The sequence below is a fragment of the Eulemur rufifrons genome, chromosome 18 (assembly GCF_041146395.1).
Source record: "Eulemur rufifrons isolate Redbay chromosome 18, OSU_ERuf_1, whole genome shotgun sequence".
In the NCBI taxonomy this organism is placed as follows: domain Eukaryota; kingdom Metazoa; phylum Chordata; class Mammalia; order Primates; family Lemuridae; genus Eulemur; species Eulemur rufifrons.
This window is the reverse complement of record NC_091000.1, coordinates 46529442-46541295: the sequence shown is the minus strand read 5'-3', so window position 1 is coordinate 46541295 and position 11854 is coordinate 46529442. Positions and strand designations below refer to the sequence as shown.

The window sequence follows — 11854 nt, the reverse complement described above, 5'->3', positions numbered from 1 at the left end:
AAATTGTTGAAGATATTCTCCATGTTCTGTTCACGAGAGTGCTCAAAGTGAGTAACTCTTTTTTGTTGTTGTTGTTTTGTTTTAAAGACTTTTTTCCATCTCAATGAGTAACTCTTCATAGCAAAGAAAAGCTTCTGTTACAACACAAATGAAGTATAAAACCTATGCTCAGTCAGTAGTATCAGTTGATTCATCCAAAGCGATTGAATAATATGTATTTTCCTTCTGAAGTATTGCATGAAGTTTCTCTGTCAAATTGAAGCGTAATTCATGATGCCAGTCAGTTATGGTTCTCCTTGAAAGAGGCAGTTGTTTGTACTTTGAAATGTTATCAGCGTCTAAGCATCCTACAACCTCGACAATTTATTCTTTAACAATTTCTACATCACTGAATGGCTTCCCGTTTGTCCTGAGTATATAAGCTACTTTATAAGTTGCTTCAGTGGCATTATTTCCAGGTCTTATTACTGCTTGAAAGAATTGTCTTTGCTTTTGCTTTTCATCTTTTAATTTCTGCAATACAACCTTTCACGCCTCTCCCTCTAATTTAAAATATTTGTGGTACTTTTGATTGTTATAATGCTGATGAAAATTGAATTTCTTTAATGTTGATATTGCAGTATCACAAAGCAAGTAAATCATCTTTAGCAGAAACAAGATAATATTGCAATTCCTAATCTTCATTTTAAAAAATCTGTTTTCTTCCTTCAGCATTCTCTTGGTCTTCTTTGACATGCTGGGCTGTTAAGCAGACAGAATTAAAAAATACTGTTGAGCTGTGCAGCTATTCACAAATTCCACTTCAAATAGAAACACAGTGCACCATTGTCAAAAGCTAATAACAAACTGGCATACTCAACTCCCCTAAACTCTAGCCAACCAACCTGGTGTGGTAGTGGTGCCAGTCAGGTGGGGGGAAGTTAGAACTAAATCATGATTGTAGCAGCTGTCAATTTAGCCCTTATGTGTTACTAATGGTCTAATTGTGCTGGTCAATCTGGGAGGTTTATTTTGTTGAAACTTATTTTGTTCTTTGTTATTTTAAATATGTTCATTTTATAAAATAAAAAATATAAAAGATGAACAAAATGTATTAATAAAATAAAAGGATTTGTTTGCAAAATTTAGATTAAGTCAAAAGGCCACACTTAAGGACCTATAAGGCCACATGTGGCCTTAAGGCTGCAGGTTCCCCACCCCTGGTCTAGGGTCTTGGCATCCCGCAATACTCATTCTCATGTCATCCAGTAGACTTCCAGCTCTTTTGTGTTGCTTCTTCATCCCTGATTTGGTAATTCTTAATTTTCTTTGGGATTTTCTCAGTATTGTCCTTGTATCTGAGCAAGGGGTCTTCTGCCTTCAGACTATCACTTTAGAGTTCCACTTTGGTCCTCTTCCCCATGGAATAGGAAGTCTGAGGGACTAAGTGGACTTGCCAGCCCCAAGTCCACATGCCCTTTCTCAATCGTGCTCTGAGTTCCCAGTCTTTGAGATTCCAGGCTCAAATAGTCCTAGCCCTCTTCCAGAAAAATGGAGATTAATTGGGCTAGGCCACATCATAGTCTGGTTTTGGTTTGAGATTGGGTCAAAATTGACATTTGGAGGAATTAAAGGATGCTTCTACTCTGATTTACTCCAAAAAAGATTAATAAGCATTTAAACTGTGTGTAAATACGAGAGATGCAGACAGGTAGATCAGGATGTCCTCCACCTCCTCCTTATCTAAAGGATGCAGGCCTGAAGTTTGGCTTTGTTTTTCAGGATTGATGGTGTTTATCTTCTCAACACTTTATAACCCCTGTAAGCAGGTGCCCTGGAGGTAAAGAAGGGTCAAACAAAATAGATGGGTTGAATGGAGTAGGCTAGGAGTAGGGGGAAAGGCAAGATTTATATTTGGTAATCTCTATCAGCTGCTTTCTGGAATGATTACTGTTTTCCCTTCATCCTCTAGATTTCTTGGAATTTTGGTTTGTTCACCTTGCCTGTTCATTTAAATTTCTATTACTATACTCTGATCTAAATTGTTACAACAATGTATCAGTTTGCAAATGTTTTTGAAAGGAATTAGTAACCATGTACCTATTCCCATTAGTTTCCCTAATTGTGGTCTTTTTCTTTTCTTGATTTATGTACCACCTCAAGGAAGAGAATCATCCTTAAAAATTTCCTAAAATACTTCTTTCATTCTGTCACTTCTCACTCAGAAAGCCTGGAAGTTTCTTTTTTGCCTCTGGGACTTTGTGCAAGCTCTTTAGCATGAAGTCATGACAAAATACAGTTTTTATTTATAAAATATTTTGTTTTAAAATAAATTCATACCTGCCCTATTCAACCTACCTGCCCTGAAGGGTAGTGACTTCCACTAGTATTGACCAAATCCAAGGATACTTTTCAGTCTTTGTCTTAACATCTCTGAGGCATTTGACACTGTTGCTCCCTCCCTCATTATTTTTTTAGGCAACAAACTGTGACCTGGTGAGGACAAAAGTATTTCTGCTTCCTCCATCTCCTCTTGTCTTATCTGTCTTTTACCAACTGATACTAAAGTTAGGCTAAAAGAATAGTCAGGAAATATACAACACTAAAAAACTTAAAGAATAAACTGAGGGCCAGGAGTGGTGGCTCATGCCTATAATCCTAGCACTCTGGAAGGCTGAGGTGGGAGAATTGCTTGAGGTCAGGAGTTTGAGACCAGCCTCAGCAAGAGCGAGACCCTGTGTCTACTAAAAATAGAAAGAAAATTAGCTGGACAACTAAAAGTAGAAAAAATTAGCCAGATATGGTGGTGCATACCTGTAGTCCCAGCTACTCAGGAGGCTGAGGCAGGAAGATCGCTTGAGCCCAGGAGTTTGAGGTTGCTGTGAGCTAGGCTGATGCCACAGTACTCTAGCCCAGGCAACAGAGTGAGACTCTATCTAAAAAAAATAAATAAATAAAAATAAAAATAAAAAAAAAATAAAATCTGACAGATGGGACAGAATAGAATATTGAGAAAAAGGCCAAATGTCAATAAGAATTTAGTATAAGATAAGAAATTGCAGGTTGGTGATGTACATTCAATAAATGATCTTGGAACAACTGGCTAGCTATTTTGGAGAGAAAAAATACCCCATCTCACTTCTTATACCAAAATATATTGCAGATTAATGAAAGATTTAAATAAAAGAATCCATAAAAGTTCTAGGAAAAAAGAAAATTGATTTAAAAAAAAAAAAACTTGTCATCTGGAAGATCTTTCTAAACATGACCCCAAACACAGAAGCCACAAATGATACATTTGATCACATAAAATTAAAAGTCAAGTGACTTATACACACAAAAAGTTTCTTCATCTTTTATTTTAGCAAATAAAGAATGAATTTCCCTGAGAGACAATATACTTTCATAAATAAAAGCAGAGAGACAGAGAGAGAGAGAGAGAGAGAAAGGAAAAATGAGCAAAAGATATGAATGGGTGGTACAGGGAAAAAGAACAAATGGCCAATAAACATATGAAAAGAGGTGACAAAGATCTTCATTTATGAGATTAGCAAAGATTAAAAACTTTGAAATAATAGTGGTGAGAATGTGAGAAATTCTAATATATTGTGAGAAAGTAAATTGGGAGAAAAGTATTAAAAGCAATTTGGCAATAGCTAAAAAATTGTAAATGCACATACGCTTTGAACCTCTACTCCACTTCTCCACTTTTCTGCCATCTGCTCAAAGATATTTGATTATACAAGGATTGTCATTACAGCATTGTTTGGATTTGTAAAATACTGGAACCAACATAAATATGCTTCAGTAGAGGACAAGTTAATGAAAATACTGTACAGGCACATAATGGAATGCTGTTCAGCTACCGCCCCCAAAATGAGTCAGATCTAATGGGAACATATCTGAGAGGTATTTACTCATTAATTTATTCAACAAACATTTGTTGAATGTCAACTATTGTGCCAGTCTTCTAGGCTCAGGACACTGTGCAGGACAAAATAGACAAAGTTCCTGGGCTCCTGGAGTTACTTTTTAGAGGGAGAGATGGACAATAAGCAAATCAAGAAATATATATTAATACTATGAATGATGCCATGAGGGAAAAAGAATCAGGTTTTGGAGGATGAAGACTAATTAGGCTGTTACACAGGATGATCAGGGGAGGACTCTCTGATGAGGTAGCCAAATAGCTGCTGCAGTTTTGAGTTTCAAAGTTGCATGTAATTGAGCATTTATCCCAGAGAAATAAAAACTTATGTTCACCCAAAAATCTGCACAGAGCATTTTTCATAATAGTCATGCCTGGAAATAACCCAAACATCCTTGAATGGTGAATGGTTAAACACACTGTGGTACATCCATGTCATGGAATACTACTGAGCAGTAGAAATAAATGAACTATTGAAACAAGCAACAATTTGGATAAATCTCAAGGGAATTATACTGAGTAAAAAAAAGTCAATCTCAAAAGGTTACAATGTGTATGATTCAGTTCACAGCATTCTTGAAATGGCAACATTCTAGAGATAGAGAACAAACTAGTAGTTGCCAGGGATTAGGAAGAGGGGAGGGAAGGCTGTATCTGTGGCTGTAAAAGGGCAGCATAAGGGATCCTTCTGATGGAACAGTTCTGTATCTTGACTGCGGTGTTGGTCACATGTGACATATACCCACGATAAAATTGTAGAGAACTAACACAAAGACATGAGTGCATGTGAAATGGTGAAATCTGGATAAGACTGGCAGATTATATTAATGTTACTTTCCTGGTTGTAATATTGTACTATACTTTATGCAACTTACTGTAGGGAGAAACTAGGTAAAGAGTATCTTGGATCTCTATTATTTACTGCAACTGTATGTAAATCTACAATTATCACAAAATAAAAATTTTTTAAACTTTCTGCGTATCACAACATCCATATCTTGTCTTCTCTCAGCCAACAAAGCTCAGTGTTTTGCTCTTATTGGACTAATCACTGTGGACAGAGAAATGTCATGTACCAATTGGCTTAGATTTGGTTTTGCTACTTATCCCTGAACCAATTACTGTGGCAGGTGGGCTGAGATAATGCTCTTAGGTCTATACCAGTTAAGGCTTATCCTTGAAGTCAAAACTCTGAAACCTCATGGGTACTATGGACTGGAGTGGACTGGATGCTGGTGAAACATCTATAAGGTCAGCTATTTCCCCTTCCCCTACCCTCACCCTCTTTAGTCAGCTGGGGCCTATATCCATTACAATTATGTTCTCCTGGCTAAACCCAACTGAAGGCCCTAGCTATAACAGAGTATTTATATGTCTCGTGTAAAAAAACCAGGAGAAGGCAGTGGAGGACTAGAATGGCAGTTTCATTATCCTCAGTTTCTCAGTCTCTTTCTATTTTTCTGCTCTGACATTTTTGGGTGTGGCATCTACCTTCAATGTTATCTCATAGTCTAGATGACTGCTGGAATTTCATAATCCAGATAGGAAAGAAAAAGAGCAAACATCATTTGTCTCAAGTGAGTAAACCCCCTTTTTAAAAAAAAAAGGTGGCCATAAAAAAGGTAACCATTTTATTCTTTGCATAAACTTAAACACCTTTGAGAGAGAAAGTGGTGCTTTGAATAACTATACTAGGGCAAGAGGTGGAAATAGAAAATATCCTAGATAAACTGGGACAAATTATCACCCTATCTTTGAAGATCTTTCTCAGAAGTCTCTTCTCCACAAAAGCAACTTCCACTTAAGAGTCATCAGCTACTGCAAAAGGAGGTTGGAAGATACAGTCTTTCAGCTGAACACATTGCTATCCAGGATAAAAATCTGGGTTCTGTAAAGAAGGAAGGAAGAAGGTAAGAATAGGTATGGGTAGGCAATTAGCAGTTTCTTTCACAGACCCTGAATTAGCACTATTTGTAACCTGAACTTCACAGTTTATGTTGAAACAATTCCTTTGAGTCAACCTTCACCCTTCTCTCCAAAGGCATTCAAAATAGGATGTGAAATGTGGTTACCGGCCAAACCCTTCTTGGTCCTCATCTCTTCCCTCTCTTCTTCATTTTCCAACATCTTCCCTTAGCCAAAAGTCAAAAGGCTTCATGAAATAGACCTGAGGCATGTGTGTGCATACCCCACACAGTCAATCTCATCCGCATAAACTGTCAGGTGCGCTCTGAGGAGCCCACTAGGAACAGCAAACACTCCTCTCACAAGGGAAATTCCAAGTGTTTAGAGGTTACCTCCCAAGAGAAAACACAGGCCAGACCTCTCTTTGGGTGAGACCAAATTTCTTACTACACAAAAACCATGAACACAGGATAAGAAAACTTTCATAAAAATATTAGAAATGTGTCAAACTTAGTATAAGCAAAAAGCCAGTTCTTCTGTCATCCATCTTACCCCAACTTGGAAGAGAATTTCAGAATAGCTTGTAGAAGGAAACAAAGTAGAGAGCACTACATGCCCTGTTCGGCTGCTTCTTGTCTTTGCTCTGGCATTGATATGGAGACCGGAGACAGGGGAGGAGCTGCAGAAAGCAAGGTTGGAGGGATTGCTAAATCCATGTTGAAATGATCCTGGAGGTGGCTGGCCACAGCTCATGCCTATAATCCCAGCACTTTGGGAGGCCTAAGAGGGAGGATTGCTTGAGGCCAGGAGTTTGAGACCAGCCTGGGCAACATAGTGAAACCTTGTCTCTACAAAAAATAAAAAAGTTATCAGGAGTTCAAGACCAGCCTGGGCAACATGGCAAGACCCTGTCTCCAAAAATAAATAAATAAATAAATAACCTTGGAGAGGTGTGATCAAATGATTCTTATAATAGTAATCTTGTTAGGTAGATAGCAAGGGACCTCAGAGACTCTCCTAGGGACAAAAATGGGTGCCTTGCCTTGGTGTTGCCTGGAACAATTGCCTCACCTGGGAGGAAGGACAAGAGTAGGCACCCCATCTTAGTGCTGCCTCGTCTTAAGCCTGGCCTGAGCAACTGCTACACCTGGGAGAAGGATGAACCCCTGCTAATCTGCAAAAGAATGAGGGAATCCCCCAGCCCATAGGCCAGGCAGCCCAGGCACAATGGGATTTGGAAAGTGACCTAAAATAACCTAAGGCTAATTGTCCTGTCGTTAACTGTCCATCAAAGTGGTTTAGCGGTGACATCTGAACCACAAGGAGAGCCTAATCCAGACACTGTAAAACAAGACCCCAGACCACAATCAGGGCCCTTTTGTTACAACAGAGGGGTCTGTCCATTGTCTGTGGCAAACATATCTTGCTCTTGCTCTATAAATCTCTCTCACCATTCCTCAATAAACATCTTTTCATGCTTGCCTTGCTTTTGGTATGACTGGTCATTCTTCAGCCAAAAGCACACTAAAAACCGAGAACAGAACAGAACAGACTGAGACCCTATAATCTGAAAGTATTTCTGGGGTGAAAAGTTGGTGGACTTTATATATGTGTGTGTGTGTGTGTGTGTGTGTGTATACATGTATATATATTTGAGACAGAGGGTCTTGCTCTGTCACCCAAGCTAGAGTGCAGTGGTGTCATCATCACTCAAATTCAACCTCGAACTCCTAGTGTCAAGGCATCCTTACAGGTGGCTATATGTGCATGTCTTAGCTATCCAAAAAAAAAAAAATTAAATTTTAAAAGAATAAGGAAACAAATGAGTTCTCAAGTATTTAAAGCACTCCTTTCTGTGCAGGGGAGTAGATACTCTATTTTAAATTTCAAAATTTAAAGTGGTGTTAAGTTAAAAACATAACTTTGTCTCAGAAATTTGCCATTTGCTTTTGAGAAATATTGATCTATTTACAAGTCCTGAAATTTCTTCTAACAGTAGAAGCAGCGTGAGGTATTTTATTTTGAGATAATGAAAAGTTCCATTATAAAACCATCTGCTATTTCCAGATTTGTTTACTACTAAAATCTAATACAAATCAAATCAAATGTTTTATCGAGTTGGGCCTATGTGAGAAAAACAGAGTGAGAACCTAAGTAGTTAAAAAGAAAACAGCAAAGGAAAAAAATAAAATGCATTAATTAAACAATTATGGTATATGCTACAATATTATGTCATTATGTCATTAAAAGAATATGTGTATTGATATGGAACTTATATATAATGTAACACAGCCCGTGCTGTGTTCTTTCTTGTCACGGATAAAACGGGTTCTCTCGTCCAGTCCGGGACTGGGTTGTTAGGATACTCGCGCTCCTGTACCCGGGAGCGGGCAGGGAAGGGTAGATGGAAGTGAGGAAAAGGGCGTGAAACGCTGAATTCTAGTTCAGATTGGGAGGAAAGCCTGGAAAGTTGAATCAAACTTCCTAACTCTATCGAGAAAAAAAAAAAAAGAACTTTCTATTAATTTGTAGGGATTTACTTTTCCATTTCTCAGATTAAACCATAAACTGTAAAAATAATAATGGCACATACTAGCACACAGGCATCGTAATAATTGAAGATTATATTCATTTGGGAACAGTTGCCTCAGGTGTCAGGATGGCCGAGTGGTCTAAGGCGCCAGACTCAAGTTCTACTTCCTCAAGCTGAGGGTTCTGGTCTCCGAATGGAGGCGTGGGTTCGAATCCCACTTCTGACACGAGCATCTTTTGCACCCCCACGCCCCTTAACCTGTTCCTTTCTCAGCCATTTCCTTGTTTTCATTCTTCCTTCGACCTTTTCGATCCTAACAAAAATGATGGGCCCTCAATGAGATCTCTCCCCTTCCTTTTCCATCTTGCTCACTAATCACGAATCACGTGCTCTTTGCTCTGGTTAGTTCATTAAAGGCACATTTACTAAATGCACACTAACCTAGGGGCAACCTTGGGGGAAAATTAAGGTGATGGGAACAGAAAAGACACACATGAGGCCTCTGTGATTATAGCCTGATCCTGAGTTCACGGATTAGGATCGCATGCTACATGTCATTACTAGGTGTCAGAATCGATCAAAAAATCAAAGTGTTGGAATCGAAAGCAACACGGTTCACTCCGCTAAATCAACGGAGGCAAGGCAAAAGGCTGAAACCCGAAAGGTTCCACCGAGATTTGAACTCGGATCGCTGGATTCAGAGTCCAGAGTGCTAACCATTACACCATGGAACCCTTCTTGGTGAAAGCTGCACACCCGATCTATCTGGGGTCTCTTTCCTCATTTTTCTCATAGACTACGATTAAAAATAAAATACTACTTTAAGTGAAAGCTCTGCGTTTCTTCCTAATTTATTTAAAGTAATTTTTGCGGGGATGATTTTTTTTTTAATGAAAATCTCTGCGCTTCTCCGCGGAGAGGCAATAGAAGTGTCAAACACTGGAGCAGGAGGGGACATGGGAGTGGTCCGTACACTGTATCCACTGTGTCTTCTTCCCAGGTTTCTTACCCGCTGTCTCAGGGGCAGAGCAGGATCCTGATCCAGGAATATGGTTACTCCTGGAGATTTTGATTTGCTGTCATGTCCAACCCACGAAAGGGCAATTTGGATTTGTCTCGTCATTTAAAAGGGAGAAAAGTAAAATATAGTATCTCCTCTGTACCGTTTCACGTGTTCTTTCTACGATATCTGTAGACACCTCCAGAGCAAACTCGGAGTATCTTGGCACTTCCCTTCCCTTGAATTCCACTCACTCTGTCCCCCTCTGGTCTGCACAAACTCTCCTGGTTTCTCCCAGTATCTTGGTACTTCCCACTCACCTGTAATCATAGGCTTGAACTTTGAAAATCTGTCCTCCAGCTCCAAAATGCCTTAAGTGCAGGACTGAGTCTCACTCTTTTTTGATAACCCGAGGTCTGGTACTTAGTTTGTCAACATTTGCTGTATGAACGCATGAATGAAAGGATGAGTGAATGAATGAACGAATGAATACTCAGTAGGATAGCCCAGCTTTAGACTTTTTGGAGACTTTAGACTTCTTTTTGCCTTCACTCAATAGGCTAAATTTGACAGGGCTAAAAGGTGCTAATTTCTTCCTCTTCTCCTTCCCCTCGGCCTCCCCCTCCTCTTCTCCCTTCCTCATCTTTTGCCTTTCTGAGTCCCAGCTCCCAGGTGGCTACTTTAGTGTTCAGATGGCCCCACAAATAGGTGTCCTAGAGTGTGAATTACCAACTGAGGATATCATAGTGCTGAACATAGTCATTTGTTTTTTCAAATCTTAAGATAACATGATTATTTATCTATTAACTGTAAAAACATGTAACAGAGACCATATATGTAGCATGACTTGAAGAAATACTCAGGCATATACTAAGTGAAGTATCCCAAAAATGGAAAAATAAGCATAACATGTACTCATCATCAAATTGGTTTCACTGATCAACACCTAAGAGCACATATAGGAATAACATTAATCAAGTGTCGGGCAGATGGGAGGCGGGGAGGCTATGGGTGTATACGTACATAATGAGTGCGAAGCGCACCGTCTGGGGGATGGACACGCTTGAAGCTCTGACTAGGAGGTGGAGGCAAGGGCAATATACGTAACCCAAACTTTTGTACCCCCATAATATGCTGAAATAAAAAACAGAAATACTCAGGCATAAATTACTACTTTAGTCAATGTATTAATAAATATTAATTATCAGCCATCTATGCTTAAGGTGTCTCTGGTAGTCTCTCAAGGCTGTATTGCTAAGGAACCCTTGAATCATTTTCTGGCATTCATTTTTTTGTTGTATCTCAAACCAAGAAAGTTGTCTGCTTAATAAACATGGATTGAATTGAATACATCTTTTGGAAGGTGAGGAAGAAAACAGTTAAATTTGAGAACTTCTGGCTAAATGGCTATAAAGTGTTCTTAAATATTTTCCCCCTTCCTCCAAACACATAAACTTTCCATTCTGTTTCCTTGAGTCCCCTAGCCTTAAAAAATGATCTAAACTATCTCAGACCCAGCTAAATAATGGACTGTGTCTTTCTTCTTTAGCTAGCATAGGTATCTTTTATTATTATTATTATTCTATGAGCCTCGGCCTTATGTGTCAAAAAAAAAAAAAAAAGACAGGAAGAACAAAAAGAAGAAGAGGAGGAAGAAGAAGAAAGAAAAATAAAGAAATAAAATAAAATAAAAATGTCCACTGGTTTTCAAATGATATCAGGGCTTCAAAAGCCTACTGTTCAACTAAAGGCCTTAAACTGCCCTCTGAGAACAGGCAAAGGGAAAAAGGGTCTACATGACTATTGTCTGTTTATTTCAGCCTTAGCACATTTATGCCCTGGAAAGAACAGTGAATAAAGATCTGAGAAATAGGGCAGATGGCCATGGGTTTGTTTATTTATTCTTGAGTCTGATGTTAAGAAGCCTGAATGTTTTCCTTAGAATTGCCCATGCTGGTTCACAAATGTTGCAAGGTGAAAGAAAATACATGAAGGACACTGAAGGAAATGACGGAGGGAAGAGATGTCTGAGCCCCAAAATCCAGAAACAATTTGTTTCCTGGTAATCTGAGCAAAAATAGTTTTTGATCCCCTGGTAGCAGAATTGAGTTCAGAAAGAGCAAGTTAGTGTGGCATAATCACCAGTAAAGAACCGAAGTTAGCTGGAGTGTCCTGTGCAAATGAGACTTCCAAACACATGGCTTTACCTAAAACTGAAGATCACAGGGTCTTCCTGGCTCCTCATCTCTGTGTATCTTGTTCATGTACCAATTAGAAAGACATTCTTTCATGTATTTATTCTCTGAAACGTACCAAAATATTTATTTAGTTTTTCTGTTATGGGAAAGCAAAAGAAAAATGGTTCCGTATCTGACAAAACTCATGGTATATGGAGAAGAGCAGACAATTTCACAAAACTTTCCTAAAGCTATGGTAAATACTGAAATAAGTGAGGGATTGAGCGATAGCAGAACACACCCAATGCCTACCAAGAGGAATATCGGATTAA

The 11854-nt window shown here is 38.8% G+C and overlaps 2 non-coding genes across 2 annotated transcripts; one reads left to right on the top strand and one right to left on the bottom strand.

Moving 5' to 3' along the window:
• Positions 1-8465: 8465 nt before the first annotated feature.
• TRNAL-CAA (transfer RNA leucine (anticodon CAA)) lies at positions 8466-8571 on the top strand. The gene is made up of 2 exons: positions 8466-8503; positions 8526-8571. It is a non-coding gene; the product is annotated as a tRNA-Leu (tRNA).
• Positions 8572-9007: 436 nt separating this feature from the next.
• On the bottom strand, positions 9008-9079 carry TRNAQ-CUG (transfer RNA glutamine (anticodon CUG)). Its single transcript has one exon. It is a non-coding gene; the product is annotated as a tRNA-Gln (tRNA).
• Between the last annotated feature and the right edge of the window lie 2775 nt (positions 9080-11854).